An 18,487-nucleotide genomic window follows, 5' to 3' on the forward strand; every position below is an offset into this window, starting at 1 on the left:
GCTGCCTTGTAATCTCCAATCTGTATATCTGTGGGATAGGCCACTTCAAAGAGCAGACGGTTTGGTTTAAGAGGCTAGCTAACAGGAATGAGCTCCCCCGTGCGGGGGCCAAGGGCAAATCCACCACCATCCAAAGAAATACAAAGACTGGGATGAGGGGCGGTTGGTATGGGGGAATATTGACAGCTGCGTCCAGCTGCACTATGTTTGGGATCAGGGTCTGCCAGAGGGGAGAGAAGAGAGAACACAGAAGAAGAGTCGAACAACACGGAGGAGGAGGGACCGGGGTAAATCACAGAGTTACTGCCCGACTCCTTCTGCTCACTTTGTCCATTTGTCCGTCTCACTCCCCATCAAGCACACTCACTCACACAGAGGCCCAGCTGGAGTCCTTTGTGATAGTGTCACCATGGCATCACATAGCAACATAAAGTTTGCTGGGAGGCCTGGTATTTTACCACCAGCAAGCAGAGAAAGAGCTTCCATTGGTCATTTGTTTACTCTGACAGGTTACACCAGTCAACAGGAAAACTTAAAAGCTGAAGTGAAAAAGTGAAACAAAAAGCAGAATATCAGCAGAGGCACAGCAGCTGAGCGCTCCTGTGCTGTAAATAAATTTCCCAGAGCGTTTTGTTTTTTTGGGGGGTTTTTTGCCTTGAAGAGCTGCCTTTGTACAGCTGAATGCTAAAGTCTACCAACCAGTTTTTCTTGGACTGTTTTCAAAAAGGCTTGTCATTGTGTTTCAGGGACAGTGTTATTGGATGACAAGCACTTGAAAGGTTCAGACCATATGACGTTTCACTGCTGTTCTGAACAACAGTGCAGCACTAATACCAATCCCGACTCAACACTGCCTCTAGAAGGCTACTTTAAACTGAAAGAAACTGAAAGAGATTACGAGAAGCCTTGTCCTTTAACATTTTCTACATGCTAAAAACAAAACTTAAGATAGCAGATTAGCTGTTTGTTACTTATCACTGTTAAGTTAGTATTACAGACACAACAAACACGGCACATGATATACAATGAAACATGAACGTTTCTGACAGGCCTGTGAGTCACCTAAAAGTTTCTATGAGACTTCGAAGTCAGTCTGCAGCTCCCAGCCACCAGAGGTCAAAGGGCAGCAGAAAGGGTTTCTGCTCTCCAGATGCCTGAGCACTCAGTAACAATAGCTCACTGTGTGTGCCTATGCATATATGTGAGAAGGAGGGGAAGGTGGCGGTCTGCGACTGCCCTTTAAAGGAGTATATTTAGCATGTGTGAGTGCTTTTGGGGGTGGTAGTCTTTAGTGCAAATGGTGCCAAAGTTGTAAACATCCTGAAACTGCTGATTTAAATGTATTTTTTTTTACGTTATCATAAGGATGCATATCAGTATGAAACATGTGTCAAATATGCCTCTAGTGTCCTCACACCAGCAGTGCTATCAACAAAGTTGTGTTCTCAGCGTGCCCCTACTGACAGAAACCCGTGTCAACAGTGGGTAACTGCCCTGGCAGGCTTGTGTCTCCTGAATCACTAGATAAGAGTTTGTTTACAACTGTCAGCCACCGCTAAATCTGGCAGGCAGCTGCTCCCTGTTAGGCAATAGATTTATTTCACTTAACCTACTTTCCTGTGTTCCAAGTTCAAATAGAAAGCCTGGTTACCTGGATTCCTCTTTTATGGCTTGATGCTCTCCTCGCCCTGTCAATCAGTGACAGGTGTGGACAGATACAATGTGGACTGAGACGTTAAAAACTAAAGGGGAAAAACAATAAAAAACTGAAAGTTCACATTAAGCTTTTCATTTTAGGTGCAGATCTAATGTTTTAGGATCACATCACTCTTGAACTACGCAGCTGATTGTTTTATACATGTATATAAAAATCATCAAATGACTAACAATCATTCTAACAATAGTGTAATTGCCAACATCAACACTGTAAATGCATGCTAGATGACACTTGTTGCACTGACAGGTATAATCAACCAGGATTTCACATAAATATGTACTCTCAAAGTTCCTCCCTGTACAGCTGTGAAGCATGTGGGCTTGTCTTCTTCAGACAAGCCCACATTTTTGTTGTTTTAAATCAAGGGGCTTTCTTGTTAGACCTGCCCTGTGATGGCTCCAGGCCATATTTTTTGTTCTCCCCTTCTCCTCGGCATGACGAGCCAACAGACACACGAAGAAATACATCAGCCTTTTCTTTCTGTCCAAAAGACCTGCCTGCAGGGTCTGAAAGCAAGCATATAGTCACTCAACATAAGGGGGAGAGTTAGAAGAGCATGAGAGAGAGATAAAGATAAAATAACAGAAAGGGAAGTGAGATGGGACAAAGTGTGCCATGCCGTTTACTTCACTTACTATACATTCCAGCAGCTTTGTGGGCCATAAACCTGAGTATTAGCTCAAACACTAAAGCTAGCACGCCCACACATCTCACGCATGCTTTCACTGCACTCATTTCCCACAGCATTGCTCACAGAGAGACTGATACTTTAAGAGCAGACTAGCTCAGTGTGCGCGGTGACACATCAGATGTGCTGGCAATGACAGCATGGGCAACTGTAACAAGTCTAGCATACCGAAAAACAGAATCATGTAGCTGAGGGGGAAATCAGATAAGTCATTACGTGAAGTTATATTTGTGATTGAGCAGTGCCTAAGAATATGACACTTGTTCAATTCTTTTTAAAGAAGAAGAGAGAAGCCTTGATGCGGTCTTTTTGTCTTGCTAAGTGGATAACACAAGCCACTTAGGCCAGTGGCTTTTAAACTAAAAATACACACAACACACCAGTGTTGCCACCACACTGTCTCCAAGTGCTGAATACAGTTCAGATAAAACATGACTGTCCTCTAGAACTGAAAGCCTGTGGAATTACAGCCAAGCACAGAAAAATAGAACCACAAGCCTTGGGAATAATGCTCACTGGGCATAAACAGCAAACACAAAGGCGACAAAAACACAAGAGGCTGATACGCAAACACACATGCACGCACGCACGCTTGCGTGCACAGAGGCATCAGCTTTGGGGCCTGAAACACAATACCGATGTCATGTCATTACATGAAGGATCACTGCTTGCTGCAGTTGTTATTTACATATAAATGCAGCAGAATGTGGTCAAAAGTTCACTTCTTCTTTCCTCCAACAAGAAAAGGCATGCTACAAGCTTCCTGTGGAGTTACACTAAAAGTCCCCCCCCAAAAAAAAAAAAAAAGTCAAAACTTGATTCATAAAATGACCGGGCACAAAAAGTAAAAGGAAAGCTGGCTTGCTGTTTTTACAAGCGTTTGAGTTTACTCTTCCAGGAATGTCATGAAACATCAGTGCCGGGTGTTGTTTCACAGCACTGGGGTTTTTTCTCCTCACATTCCTTCCCCCTTTCCCCCTCTTTGACGTTCTTTGTCCTGACCACTTGCACATGGAGGGGAAAGGAGACACTGGCGGCCTAATCCACTGCCAGAGGCACACTAAAGCCATCTGGGCCCAAAACCAAACGTTTGGCCTTCTGTTTCTCCTATATGAGAGGAGAAACTGGGAGGTGGGGGTAGATGGAAAGTTAAGAGAGAGGAAGGGGAAAACGAAGGAAAAAGGAAGGCAGGAGGTACAAGAGAGGCTAAAGGGGGGATTTGGAACAAGAACCAGGCAACACTAGTGCACAGTCTTTTGTGGTTTTCATTCCTGACCTTCTGACCCTATACATCCTGTTGACGGGGTCGGGGGGGGCAGAACGAAAGATGAGATTGCTGCTATAGGCATCCGTGTGCGCCCAAAAGGAATGTGAATGCAACGAGCATGAATCAGGAAAAATATGAAAACCTATGAAGATGATACAGAGCTCTGGGTGTCTCTCTCAGGTGTGACTTTTCACACCCCTCTCTCCCTTCTTCCTGTGTGTTTACATGCACTCCCTGCTGAATCTTATGGGGGAGGAACAATGGTCTCTCCAGCATTCCCACTCTCCTGCTGAGAGCACCCGTTTGTCTCCTGCATTCCTTTTCCCATTCATCTCTTTCTCTCTCTTCCCTCCTGGAAAAAAACTCCTGCTACTTTTTTTTTTTTTTTTTTTTTTTTTTTTTTACAAGGGGGAGGGTTCTGAGCATGTGTCTCAAAAATCTGAGTCAAATCAGTCCTCTTCGACACAGCCTCCCCCCTCCTCTTTCCTCTCTGTTTTACTTGGTTAGTGAAGCAGCAAAGCTTTAAGAAAGGGAGGAGAAAGAGGAGATGCATTCTTTCTCTCCCGCTTGCTGTCTCTCAGTATGCACCAGCGGTGAGTTGCGGCTTATTTTTAATGACTGGTAAAAAAAAAAAAGGAAAAAAAAAGGAGGGCTGGGTGTCTTCCCCGCCGGCCGCTTGCACACAGGCTCAGTTACTAAGGCATACACACACACACACGCACACATTACTGTAGCTGAGTCTGGGACTTTCACAGAGAAGTCTTTAATTTGCACTGGGGCCTGGCCTCCCACACTGCACAGCCCAAACCACCCACTTACAGCCATGCACTCTTCCTCTGACTTACTCCAACATATTCTCTCCCCTCTCCAGAACAGTGAAAGCAACAAGAACTCTCAACCACATAATTTTGCTGTCAAATAAAGTAAAAACTTTCAACGTTCTGTAAAGATAATATGGCAAAAAAACCCAACATGTTTTTCTGCTCTTCAAAAAAACTCCCATCTCCTTTGGAAGAGATTTAACTATATATCCCACTCCCTCTTATGTTTTCATTCCCTGAGGGGTTTAAGTTTGCAGGCCCTGCCCTGCCCAGCTTTAGCATTCAGGAGCCACGAGGATCATCCATAGTCAACACTAAGGAAATCCTTTCAGGGCTTTGCTTTTCCTTTGCCCCTGATGCCAAAACACAGACAGGAAGAGCAAAAATGGGGAGTGGGATAGTCCCTACCTGACAGTGGAGCCCCTATCCACCTGATCTAACACACCAAATGAGCGGTTTACTCTTTTTAAGTAATTCTCAAAATAAAATAGTGAATTCCTCACATTAACAGGAAACTGTTGTATGTGCACTTTCTGCAGAGTGGAGACAGCAGGGGTGTATTGCCGCAGCCATTCTTTGTGTTTGCAGTAGCCCTGTCAACTCCTCCCCGCGCCCCTTTCTCATTTTCCCCCGCTCGCTTAACTTTGTTCCAAACCAATGGCAGGACGAGAGGAATGAATGACATTCTCTTTGCTTGTGTTTCCTGTGTCAAAAGCACCACTCTTCCTCCTTAAACGGCTATAATCAAAGCATTCCAAGCCGTAACAAGCAGGGACCAATTAAGTCGTAAGTAAATATAGACACCCAGCAGCCACCTAAAAAGCTTTAAGTCCTGCAGATTTATCCTATTCACTTTTATTCTGCTCCAGAGCATGTTGAGGCAGGAAATCACTGATGATTCAGGTCATGGAAACACATAATAATTAAACCTGATTGATGCTATGTTATAGCAAAGGGCCTGCAGATCCAACTTTTAATCAAAGGTTACTTACGATCACATTGCATCAGACCTTAGGTTGTGCATTATATGGGACAACACTTATAAGTTGGTCCAGATTGCCAAATTGAACTGGCAAAACACTTCAAAGCAGGTGAAACTATGATGACATCTAGTGAAAGATTTCATATTGCATGTCTTTACTTTGCTACATCAGAATCACAAGAGCCGGATTTCCTTCAAATTGAATTTTCTTTTAGACATCTGACGGATAAAAAATTAGGAAGGAAGGTATACGGTCCAGCACATCGATGATACATTTAAAACAGAGCTGGAAAAGCTAGAAAAGCAGATCCACAGATGTAAAACTTTTGAACTAAATTTAATTCCTCTGGATTTATTTATCTTGTGACTAACACTCTTAAGCTGTCACAGTGAAAGAGATGCTCAGTGTTTTCCACTCAAGTCAGTGAAAGAGCGACAGTGCAAGTTCCCACTGGCTTGCATTCTCAGACAGTCGTGACAGGATGAAGTAATTACTGAGCGGCTGACACACCAGCATGGCTAGGATTTATCTTCTCCAGGAAGAGAGATAGCCAAATCACAGTTTACCCACATTGAGCTCCCAGTTTGGGCTTGATCCCGCAGCTGCAAATGGAGAAGCCACACACAAACACTTTGACACCGTCGCATGCGTACACACACCCTGATGCTCAAAAAAACCCCATCGAGTTACAGCTGCCAACCGCAACTGAGAATGGCGTCTTTCTCCTTTTTATTCCACATGTGTGCTGCGCCTGTGCTAGTGTGTCACTACATGCCTTGACCCAGCCCTTGTTTCCTGTCAAACACACCTACTCGAACCATCAAAGCAAGTAGAATGACAGCATTATGCAGGTGTGTGTGTGTGTGCGTGAGAGAGAGAGAGAGGGTGCAGAAGAGAGAATCAGAGACAGATGACACCAGAGTACTGTTTAATTTACATCCCTCTTTGAATAATAATTCCACCTTAGAGGATGGCACCTTTGATCCACTGACACACAGGTGTAGTTCACATACAGAGGCGTAGGTTGCTAACACAGAGCTTTATCTATCCCTATAATTAATGGCCAGAGCAGGATTCAGAGAATACTATATGTGTTTGAGCGTTACCGAGGAACAGGCATGGTTCGGAGGATTGATGGAGCTCAAAGGTGCATTCCTGTACAGCGTCCTCAGCAAACACTGTTTGATGTCAGTGTCTTGGAGGCATATATACATCAAGGATAGCATGAATGTCAGTCATCACTCAGGGGTACAGCAACTCTTATTGATGACTAATTCCTCTCTCCCAGTCCCTGTGTATGTTACACACACAGAAAAACACACCGGTAGCATTGATGAGGCAGAAACTCCACCAAAAATAATATCTGACAGTAATCTGAGAGGAGAACTTATGACTTGCCTCACATACACAACCTACTGTTGTGGTAAAACACCAAAAGGAATTATTCTACGAGTAGGAATTCAGCTCCCCCTAGTGGTGATCAGCTAGGACTGAAAGAATGATCATTTCATTAGAAACACTGCCCTGTGTTGTTTTTCTGTTTACAAGTAAGATAAAAATAAACAAAAATCAATTTTTATTTAATATCATCTACATATCAGCTTCATATATAAATTACATTTCAGAGAAATTACATTAAAATAATTAGCATAAACGTATTAGCCTGTTTTATGCAAAAGATCTTGCCATGTGCTCATATATTTTGTTTATTTCTATAAAAAGCTAAGTCATGGTAGAAAGTTCACAGTTTTTAAAAATTTGCCATTTGCGAGACATAATTTTACTAAATCTTGAAAGTAGATGGTGTGCAAGACTTTGACTTTACTTGTTTAATGTTCCAGTTCAAAGACACAGAAGATGAGTTGCAGTTTTTTTCCTGTTTATTTGAAACTGGAATAATGTGAGTAATAAGAAAAAACCATAGTTTTGAATGCTGATGTTCAAAAAGACACCAAAAAAGCCTGCTTCACTAACTAATACACATTCATTATTAAATACTGCATCATAAATCAGAGAGGTATAAACATCCTCTGTAACTCAAAGAGTTGTAAATAGCAGATACCAGAGTAAAAATAATCTTGTGCAGCATTTTCAACTTTTTCCAAATAATTGGAGATTTTTTTAAATGATAAAACATGGGTGAAAACATGCAGCTCTGCAGAGCTCCAATAGAGCTTCATGGCTTAGTGCTTAGCTGTTTTAATTAACAACATTTTCACCTGACCTCTTTATCTTTGTTCTTTAGTCTCATTTCAGCTCTTCGAGTGGATTACCAGAAATCTGGAATTAACTTTAACCACAGTGCAGAGGAATCAGCAGGCTGATGAAAGGGGAAAAGTTGAAAGCGAGTTAAGAAAACCTCAGCAAGAACACCTAAAAGTGAAGGTTAATTCTGGCACATCGCATCCAAAGACATGTCAGTTGCTCTACTAAACAAATGCTGCAGGTGAATGACTCAGTAAATATTTAGTGAGGTCATAGCTTCTACTTTTTAATTTTCCTTGAGTGTACACATTCATCATGCAACCCTTCATTAAGTCTCTAACCCAAACTCAGTGCGGACTAATAATAGCTTCTCTGAGGACTGAATTGAAAGGTAAAAAAGGAGATAGAGAGAAAAAAAGAAAGCGTGACTGAATCTGTTAGTCACACAGATGCACACACCTGAGGCAGCTTTGTATCCAATACACTAAACCACTCCTAACTCTCCCAAACTCATAAAATAGAACAAGAGACTCACTGGCCACTTTGTTAGGTACACCTGTTCAACTGTTCATTAACAAAGATTTCTAATCAGCGAATCACATAGCAGCAACTCAGGCTTGTAGACATGCTCAACAAAAACTGCTTAAGTTCAAACTGAGTGTCAGAATGGGACAGAAAGGTAATTTAAGGGATTTAGATCGTGGCATGGTTGCTGGTGCCAGACGATTTACAGAGTGGTCTTGTTTATGTCAGAGGAGAATGGACAGACTGCTTCAAGCTGATAGGAAGGTAACAATAACTCAAACAACCAAGGAATGCAGAAGATCATCTCTAAACACACAACACATCAAACCTCGAAGCTCATCTTAATCTTTAATGGGAGATTCCCATCATGGATGTGCAACCAACAAATCTGCTGCAGCAGCTTTGAACATACAGCTTGAAGCAATAAAGTATTGTGCCTATTCTCCAAGAGATATCCAGCATAAAACACATGGTATTACAGTGAGCTGTAGAGGAGCTGATAAAAACAAGAAAATGTGGTAGAGAAGCATTATCCTGTAACTCTGCTGTTTAAAGTTCACTTACTTTATGGGAACAATAAACTTGTATCACACTACATCAGTTTAAATGGCAAAACATTTGAAGAACTGCCATTTAAAAACTTATAGTGGTGAAACTTTTCCCAAGAGAAAAGAATTTTCTGGGCAAATTTTGAGTTACTGCTGAAGACTTGGAACAATTGACTGAATAAAACTGATGGATAGAAATGATCCCTTTGGGTAAAGTTTGCACAAACCGTACAGAATGAGGGAAAAAAGCAATATTTGAGATAAGAAATAAAATCAAGAAGAGTGTAGCAGAGGTGTTGATTAAAACTAAAGTGGCAGAATAACTGTCACATCCAAGCTTAATATATAAATAAATATTAGCCTTTACTAACTCTTGAGTTATTTATGACCTGATAATCTGGTGTTCCTGTGATGAAGGCCTTTATGGATTATAATATGTCAGCAGGAGAATTCTCATTATCTTATATTCAGGATGCCCTCTTTCACTTACATGATAGCAACATAATCTCACATGACCATGGCCTAGTTGGATCACTGGAGCCATGTGTGTAATGTACATGTGCATGTGTCCAGAGCATGTTGTGCTCAGGAGGGACACTGAGCCTCATCTGAAAATAGAACGGCGAAAGATGGTAGGTGAGCAGGCAGGCAGCATAGCTGGCAACCCTGTGCATGACTCACTCAAACACAGATGGTTGGAAAGAAACATGGGGCCACAGACTGCTCATCTGTCAAGCAGTGGGGACTTAGCAGCCCTCCATCTATCCTCCGAGGCCTTGGACTGGTAAGTAGCACCAGTGATATTCCTCACTGTGGGGCTCAGCATGGTTCTCCTATGCCCTCTGGATGCTCACTTGCACGCACAGAAGTCTGTCATGAACTCCTGAGCACCCCTAAAAATAACTATATTAATAGAAGTAATAACAGCGTATTTTAGTGTTATTTTCTGGAATTATCTTCATTTGTTATATTTTCCTAACATGTCTATTAAAAACTGTACAGGCTAGAGTGCAAACAGACTTTATGTCCAGTGTTGTTGATATCATGATATTACAGTGTGCTCACACAGAGGTTTTGCTGCTTCTGATGCAGGTTTGTCATTAATAGCCTAATAATAACTTTCGTTGCTGCGTCAGAAAAAGGATGCAGAGATAATCTCATGCCACAAATCAGTGATGCAGATTCAAAACACGCTTTAACTGAAATATAGCCAAAGTTCAAGCTGTTGTGATGATGCAGTGACATTGCGGTGTCCTAGCCCAGGAGCTGGTGTTAAAAATGTTTGTTCCTGTTCTGGTAGAATTAGGCTTCTGTGTTTGTTTACAGCATAGCTCCAGATCCAGGTGACAACAAGTTAAAAGAATGCCACTACACTGATGTGATGGACTACAAATCTATTCTCCACTTGTGAAATAGGGGTACATGACGCTCTGTGCTGAGACTGCATAACAAAGGGAGGCTTTGTATGAATTCATGAACTTTAATATAAAATAACTCTATTACCAGTTTGCTTCGTGTACATGTCTGTGGAGTGGCAGGTTGATTTTCCTATGTCTGTACTGAATAATGTTACTTTAAGTGCTTGATGATTTGGTGAACTGCCTCTATGTGGTCGAGATATAATGTTGTGCATGTTTCTACAACAAACACTTATTAAACTTCTTTAACGACTGGGACTTTGCCTTGAGTTTTATAGCTAAAGACTCCACCCTAAAACCAGTGCATTATATTGAAATTTCTGATTTTCACTCTGATTTACTGAAAGACACTACAATAGGTCATATAACTAATTAGGTTGCCTTTGAGGGATACATTTTAATGTGTATCCAATTGAATTGAGGTTTGCAAATGTGAAAAGGGCTGATTACATTTGCAAACAGCATATTCCATTAATATTAACTACAAAGCACTGCATGCATCTCATTAAAATCGGGAGTTGAGCCCCCCCTAAAAATGTGAACGTAGAATCGCCCCTGGTCTGACCTAAATAACTATTGCAGATGACTGTGTTGTGATGCTGTGCCAGGGCTTACTCTGCGCCATTCAGGCCACACCTGTTCCCAGCCCCCCACCCAGCCCAATCAGACATATACCAAAATAAACCAGGAGCTGGAACACGATCAACATTTCTGGGCTTTTATGAGCGGAGGCTGAAGGCATGTAACTCGTGGCTAATCTCACAGGGGAGATGTTCAAATGGAGTTCAGTTTGGAGGGAAAGTAGCTGCAGAGGGCCTGAAAGTTAATTTAACAGCACTTTACACAGATGACTCAGCAGAAACTGTTAAAACTTTTGGATTTCAGTTGATTTTATAAGGTTTAAAAATACCACGGAAGGTAAGAATGTACTTTCTTAAAATTATTATTAAAATTGCATCACTTAATTTTATTCTCCATTAAAATTAAATGAAGCACTTTGGTCATCGTTATATTTTATTGTTTTTTTTTAAAAGTCATTTCATTAGAAGCATGAATAAGCAGAAAGAACGGGATGGGCACGGATGATCTCAGTGTAAAGAGTGTCACAATAAAATTTCCGCTCTGGACCTTCACAGTAAAATGCCACTGACGCACTTTAAAATTACAAAGTATAACTTCCTGTATTTGACAGGTAGGTTTTACGTACATTATTTCTACTGTGGACACCACTTCGACCCTTTAAATATCTTTATCCGAATTATTCAAATAGTCTAACACAATTTCAGCGCGTTACGGGTTCACATTTCGCTGCACGTGCTTTTATTTTGAAGGTGCCATCGCTCATCTTCCCCGCTTCTTGCCGCAGCTCGCCTTCGGTCTCACCTCGCTCGCAAACGACAGACAAACCCAACAACAGTTTGTACTCACAAAGGTGTATCCAGTAGTCACACATGGCCACCAGCGCGCTGTACAAACACTGAAGTAACGGCATGTGAAGGGTCAATCGGCAGAACTGTGCTGAGATGAATCTTCTCTCCCGGTTTTCCTCTTTCACTCTGACGATATTGGATCTTCTGTCAGGATGTAGACGCGCCTTGATTTCGCCCCCTCCGCCCCGTGCAAGCAAACTTAATAAGTTATTCAAGGGTGGGACAGTCCCGCGTACGGTCACAGTGAAAACTGTACGCTAATAAAAATCCCCCCTTTCTCTTCATAAATGCCCCTGTTGCTCAGGGATTTACTCAGATATTCAAATACGTATCGCTTTTTAAATCCTAAATTGGCACCACTATTGCTTCATTTTTAACTTGTACGTATGTCGCATAACTTATCTGTACGACAACTGCGCATAAAGTATCGAGCCATTCATCTTTTTATAGTTTGCTAGGAAAACTGGATATAGTTTGACTAACTTAAAGGAAATACAACATGAGGCAAAAAAGAGTTTGTACAATTCCAATTTGCTTTAAAGTCAATGTTTGGTGTGACCACTTTTGTTCTTCAACACAGCCTGAACTCTCTTAGGCAAGCTTTCTTCTCATCTCCTTAAGTAGTTTTCAGGAAGAGTTCTCCAGGCTTCTTGAAGGACATTCAAACCCCACACTACTTCAGTAATGTTGATGTCCCTGTGACTGATAGCGTCCCATTGTCTGTTTTTCTATTCAGGTATGCTTTTACTGCCTTGGCACTGTGTTTGGATCACTGCCATGCTGAAAAATTAAGCCATTGCCAATCAGACGCTTTTGAGACAGTAGCTGCATAAACTGAAGGGCCAGATGCATCTGTCAGGTCCTGTGTCACATTTTTGATGCATCCTGCCCCCACCACTGGGTTTCTAATTCGTTTTTAGACCTGCCTATTCTTCTTTTGTTCTCCACTTCTCCAGTTTCCTCAAAATTTCTAAGGACGCACTGCACACCATGCCAAGATATGCCACGCGTCTGACTAATAGCGCACCCTACCCCTTAAAAAAGCAAAAAAAACAAAAAAACAAACTATTTTAAATCTGTCAAACTGTGTTACTGTGACGGGCTACTAGTAACAAACGTCCTAAATATACAGTTTAAAATGGGTTGTCTGTTATGTGCACACACAGCACTGATTCAGCCCTTGTGTTAGTTGCCTATTTTATGCTTAAATGGTTCATAGTTCAGTGTTAAGGGCTTAGCATACAAACACACATAAAGCATTCCTCTGAAAATGGTCAGGTACGAGGAATAAACCAAAAATGAGTGAAAAATCAGCCCATGTCCAAATAAAAACCTTGAAAGGCCTTCAGAAAGCCCGGAGCGCTGGAGCGCTTGAGAAAAAAATTACAAAAAAATAAAAATAAATAAATCATCACCTTGGAAGCAAAACAAAAAGAAATTAGGGATGGCTCAAGACTTTTCCACAGTACTGTACACATATATATATATAAAACAACTATTGTATTTTTTAAAACAGTTATCTTTTATCCACTTACACTTCCCTTTTTTCTTCGTTTTAAAATAGTAATATGTTTGGAGATTTAATCCCTAAACCACAGGAGATCCCTTCAAATGTGGAAATACTTAGAATATGTACAATAGCCAGACAATATAGTCATGCTCCTACTGCAAGCCAATTAGAAGTCTTCCCATTCTAGCTATCCTCATGTGAGATGGTGTGCCAAAAGTTGAGAACTTCTTTTGACAACCAAATTTGAAAGCAACACCACTGACATCCCTATATATACAACTGGAGTTCCTTTAATGTGAAAACTTGAAAGCACAAAAATAGCCAAACAGAGGATGTGATTCATAAACACAGTGTGATGACTGCCACCTTGTGGTTTAATAATAAAAAAGTGTCCCTTTGCACTAAGCTGTTCCTAAACCCAAGTGGCAGCAATTTTATTGGAGGGTTAGCCTTTGTTATTGCACACAGTTCCTATGGGGGTTGTGGGATTGTTGAAGTTTTGATCTTCTTGTATGCAGATTATATAAAATACAATCTTTTTTTCTCCCCAACATCTGTCTATATCTAATCCCTTTCATTTTATATTGAAAATGAACTTGCAGAATTGGCCACCAGTCAGAATACATGGCAACGACACAATAAAAAATAAGTTGATTGCCCTACATTTTCAGTCCTGACCTTGCTCTGATCTCATCACTCATCAACGGACACAACCGGCAAGCAGATGGCCAAATCCACAGTAACTGACTACTGCAGCCTGAAGCTGAGAAAACCTACTCTGTGGTCATTGTTCATGCGACTGATGGATCTGTCAAACTTAATGCTGCCACAAAGGCCTTTCACCTGTACTCCTCCTTAAACGCACCTTGAGAGAGAAAAAAAACAAAACATAGGAGGACACACAGAGAGAGCCCAAAGTGGCATTTTTCTTCCCTTTTATAACATATGAGTCACCCTGACATATGACACACAAAATTCTGCCTTGCTCTGGGATATTTGCGTGGGCTGGTGGAGGTGTGAGGGAAAATCTGGCCCAATGCTTGGCTTGATCTTGATTCGGCCAGACTTCAGCAGTCTGTATCCCAGCCATATATATTTAGCACATCTAGAGATATTTATTCGCACAAGCTCTCTCAGAACAGAGCTCCTGGAAAAAAGCCAGTGATTGTTTTTAATTGGGTCAAGCTGTCTTGTAGTTTTTCATCCGCCCACTCACGGAGCTTCTGAAGGAAGAAAGCGCAGAGGTGTGGTGCTGTGTTTCACTGAGCCCCTGGGGGCAGTGTTGTACAGGATTTATCTCAGCCTGCAGTTCTCTACTGTAAGGCAGAGTTTGGAATACACATGCAGGGCTAGTGATTTCGACAGAGTAAAGCCTGAAAACATCGCAGTAAGTTTAGTGTTCCACACTCAGACCAGTATGTTGAGTGTTTTTAAACATAGAAAACCAAATGTGGGAAAATGCTGCTGTCTGTAACTAATAGGAAATACCAAAACCAACAAGGTTTCTGTCATTGCCTCTGGTGACACCTTTCCACTAACTCCTACTGTGATTAACTGGCACTACAGTAAGAGCGCAGATGTTATTATATTCTAATCTCCCAGAAATCCCTCATACCCATTGGTATTAGATATTTGGAAATTACAAATATTTACTACTGATGCAAAAATTATGTTTTTAATTAAGCTATGCTTATTAACAAGATTTTTTTTATTTAAATAAAGCCAATAAGCATATTTCCTCAAGCATTAAACCTTTTCTTACAGGAAATAAGATTCCCTGTCATTTATACTGTGCTTTTTATGAGATCCCCTATTGAGTTTTGGTGCAAATACCAAATTTACAGAGGTTTTCTTAGCAGAATGTATTAGATATTTGATCTGGTTACGAGAAGTAAGCCTACACTTACTCCCAGCAATACCACATTTGGTGTGCAAAGGTCTTTAGAAAGTGGTAGAGAAGTAATTAAGAACAAACCTAATCAAATGAGAAAACATTTTTTTTTTTAAATGCAGCACATAAAGCAACTCAGCCGTTCTCTTTCTGAGCAACTAAACCTTTATATTAATTTGCATGTTTAATTATTCTTTTGTCTTTTACTTACACTAAAACATTTTTTAACAAAAGCGGCCAATCTAAACTACAGTTATATATGACAAGTATTTTATTAGTATTAATTTTTTTTAATTGCTCTTGTGCAGTGCAAGCAGATAGAAAAAGTATGCTAGAAGCTGCATAAGAGAACTAAACGAAGAGGTTGTTTTCCCTTGAGTGTTTGCAAGACCATTGGCAATATGGAACATAAGCATGCCTTAAATGCTTACTTAAGGAGTGCTTTATTCAGCACAATGCCTCTGGTAGGGGCTGTAAAAAATTCACAGCCATTAAATCAAATATTGTCCTATAACTGATTACATGAAGCTAGGGAGTGAATACCTTTTTCTTTTTTTTTTAAAACCAAATCCTTTGGCACCTCTGAAAAATAGACGCTGGGAAATGTGAGGTTGGATAAATGACAGTAGGTCAGCAAGCATGGGAAACAAGGGGGAGAGAAAGAGAAACTATAAGAAGCTATGGCAAAATTCCCAGACTTAAGATATGCATGTATACGGTTTCTAATACAAGGTCATTTATTCTTCCTGAAGAAGTGCCACAACAGGTTGATTTTCCCACACACCTAGCTTCGCTCGTATAAAGGAAGCGGCTCTAGCTGTTGAGCAAGAAGGCAAGGGAGGACAAGACAAAGCAGGGGTGAGGAGGTGATGAATATGTTAACTGGAGATGACGTGGGGGTGAAGGAGTCAGGGCTTAAAGGCAGTAAAATCCTCACATTAACCGATTGCTATGGATTTTCCGAAGCTTTAGAAAGAGGATCTGCTCCAGATTTTGTTAAACCGATCCAAAGGACCTGATGTCTTGGCCAACGTGTCTGTTCGAGGCAATAGCAGTATGTCTGCGTTAGTGAGTTTGCAGGTTAACGTGTGTGTGCGTGTATGTGCCAGTTTAAGCGGGCACGGACGCAGGCAACAGCAGCCACAGCTACTTCACGTTCAAAGAGAAGAGATCAAAGGACGACCCTTTACTTCGGTCTCCTTCCTCTGGATTAAAAAGATCATCAATAATAATGGGCTGGAGCAGTGCAGTGGGCAAACTGGAGAGAAGCATGAGCGGAAGCTGATAGGTCTCTTGCCTGCTGTGTGTCTGTGCGTGTGTGTGTGATATTTTGGCTTTTTGCCGTGGGGACAAGTGGGAGCTGAAAACCATAAGTGCGGGCTGTTTTTCTGGAACCGGTGCTTGAACCAGCCTTCAGAAACATCATGCAATATTCACCACAACAACGTCTTCATTTCTCGCTTTGGGCTCCCAGACGATTTCCTGTGAAATGTATTTATGTGCGTGTGTTTGCTCGTGTGAGCGTTCACATCGTGAAACAACAGAAATAAACTAAACCGTAAAAACTGTGAATGTTTGCTTAGGAGGACGTCACCGTGCCGACAGTTATATGTTCTTTATAGCCTACTATGTGAGAGCTGAGAGAGAGAGCGAGAGACTGCAAATGTCAAATGTCTGTTATGAATATGAAATTATAAAATGCATATTGTTTGCTGTATTTTCCCGTGGGTAAAGGGTACTTTGAGTACTGAGTGCTGTAAAATGCTAGCCTACAATAATTTTACAGCAAATCCCCATTATGTGCACATGTTACCTACATTAATATGGACAGGAGGCAAGGTTTACAGCTACCGCACATGCTGCCTTTGACGGCTGAAACGCATTCTAGCCTTTTGATTGTTTCTAATGCCAAAGAGCACCATATCTCCCCCCCCCCATGCTTATTTGGAAATCTTAAAATGTTAAGATTTCCAGTTCATTTCCAAAAACAGCAGTTAGAAAGAAATTTATAATATCCTTCAATAGTTGGGAAGAAAAACAGAAATCTTCGTAGCCTCTGTAAAATCTGATTATCAGGTTTTTAAGGAGTGTTAAGATGTGGGGGGTGTTGTTTCAGTGGTTCGAAACCATCTGCCATCCCTGTACTTTACACACTGCATTAGGAGAACAACTCCTACCTAACTTTAACCAGATGATCACATTAAAAAAGTCATCCATTCAAAATGCAGACACATAGAGACTTTTCCCTCCTCTCTCCAGTCTCCATCTCTTCTTTTACTCTTAATCGCGGTCTCGTCCCAGTGGGAGACAAAGGAGAGGTTGAGATAATTAATTACAGTGACTGATGAATTTGTGGTGAAAATCCGAGGTGACGAAGTGTACAGTAGTATAGTTATGACAGTAATCTGAAGCAATCCCCTACCTTTAGTACCAATCACAGTTAAATGCTTTCCACATCACCTTGTAATATATCACTGTTCTAATGTCCCATGTTGCGTGCTTAAATCTTAGTTGCAACTGATTTTGAGATACCAGGAGGTCGGTGGGAAATAAGGGTCAAGGGTAACAAGAGGTCGACAAAGTACGACACAAACCCGAGACAGAATATTGCCGTCAACTCGAAGGAGTTGTGTTATGTTGTCTCATCAGTACCATACACCGGGCTATTATCTCATCTTTGAAATTCCAAAAAAATAAAATATCTGTCCATCATCTGTCCAACTAAGGCATCACAAGGATGTTCATTAAAATGCCAACAGCTATGAGGCAACCGCTTCTAAAATATGTGCTACAGCAAAGAAATCTCTGCTTAGTCACCAGTCACCTGACAAATGTTTAAAGGTGTTGCCTTTGTGTTACAGATCAAGAGCGAGCCCTGCAAGCCATGTGTGAGACAGCCAGAGAAATAGAGACTTACTGTACCATGTGTAGCAGCTGTCTAGGATGAAAACCCCATTTTAGTCCCTACAACACTTCACCTGATAGATGATCTTCATTATCTCTTCCTTCCTCCGAGGAGGGAGCTTTGAATGTCTTCCTCTTATCACTCTCTCCGTTCTATAGATCAATAAGTACTACCAAACAACAGAACAATCAAATGAATCCTCCATTGCCTTTAATTGCATTCCTAACTTGGCCTCTTCTTTGATATATAATCATAGAAACAGTGGGGTGAAAATTCATATTTTGTCTAATTTCACTAACTGGAGCAGGAAATGATAGTCTGCAAAGACGTCAGTTGGAGCAGTTTTTAAAGAGCCTTAAATAAATGTTTGCTCAGAGTCAGTAGTAAGCCCTTTTAATTCACTGAACAAGTTTTGCAATTCTTCCAATTTGCAGTTAATGTGTTTAATTAGCTGGCTGTAACCTTTGTCAACCTGGTTTGGGGAAATGCTGTCTTTTAATTGGCATAATTAAATAATAATGGAAGCGAACACCAATGTGCGTCAGGCTATGGTGACTCAACGTGCACCGTGTAAGGGAA

At 41.1% G+C, this 18,487-nt stretch overlaps 1 protein-coding gene across 2 annotated transcripts in view; it reads right to left on the reverse strand.

Moving 5' to 3' along the window:
• dlgap1b (discs, large (Drosophila) homolog-associated protein 1b) overlaps window positions 1–18,487 on the reverse strand; it is a 94,907-nt gene that overhangs the window by 13,321 nt on the left and 63,099 nt on the right. The window lies entirely within an intron of this gene.

This window comes from Perissodus microlepis, chromosome 9 (genome assembly GCF_051167445.1).
Source record: "Perissodus microlepis isolate ML-2025 ecotype Zambia chromosome 9, ASM5116744v1, whole genome shotgun sequence".
Classification (NCBI taxonomy): Eukaryota; Metazoa; Chordata; class Actinopteri; order Cichliformes; family Cichlidae; genus Perissodus; species Perissodus microlepis.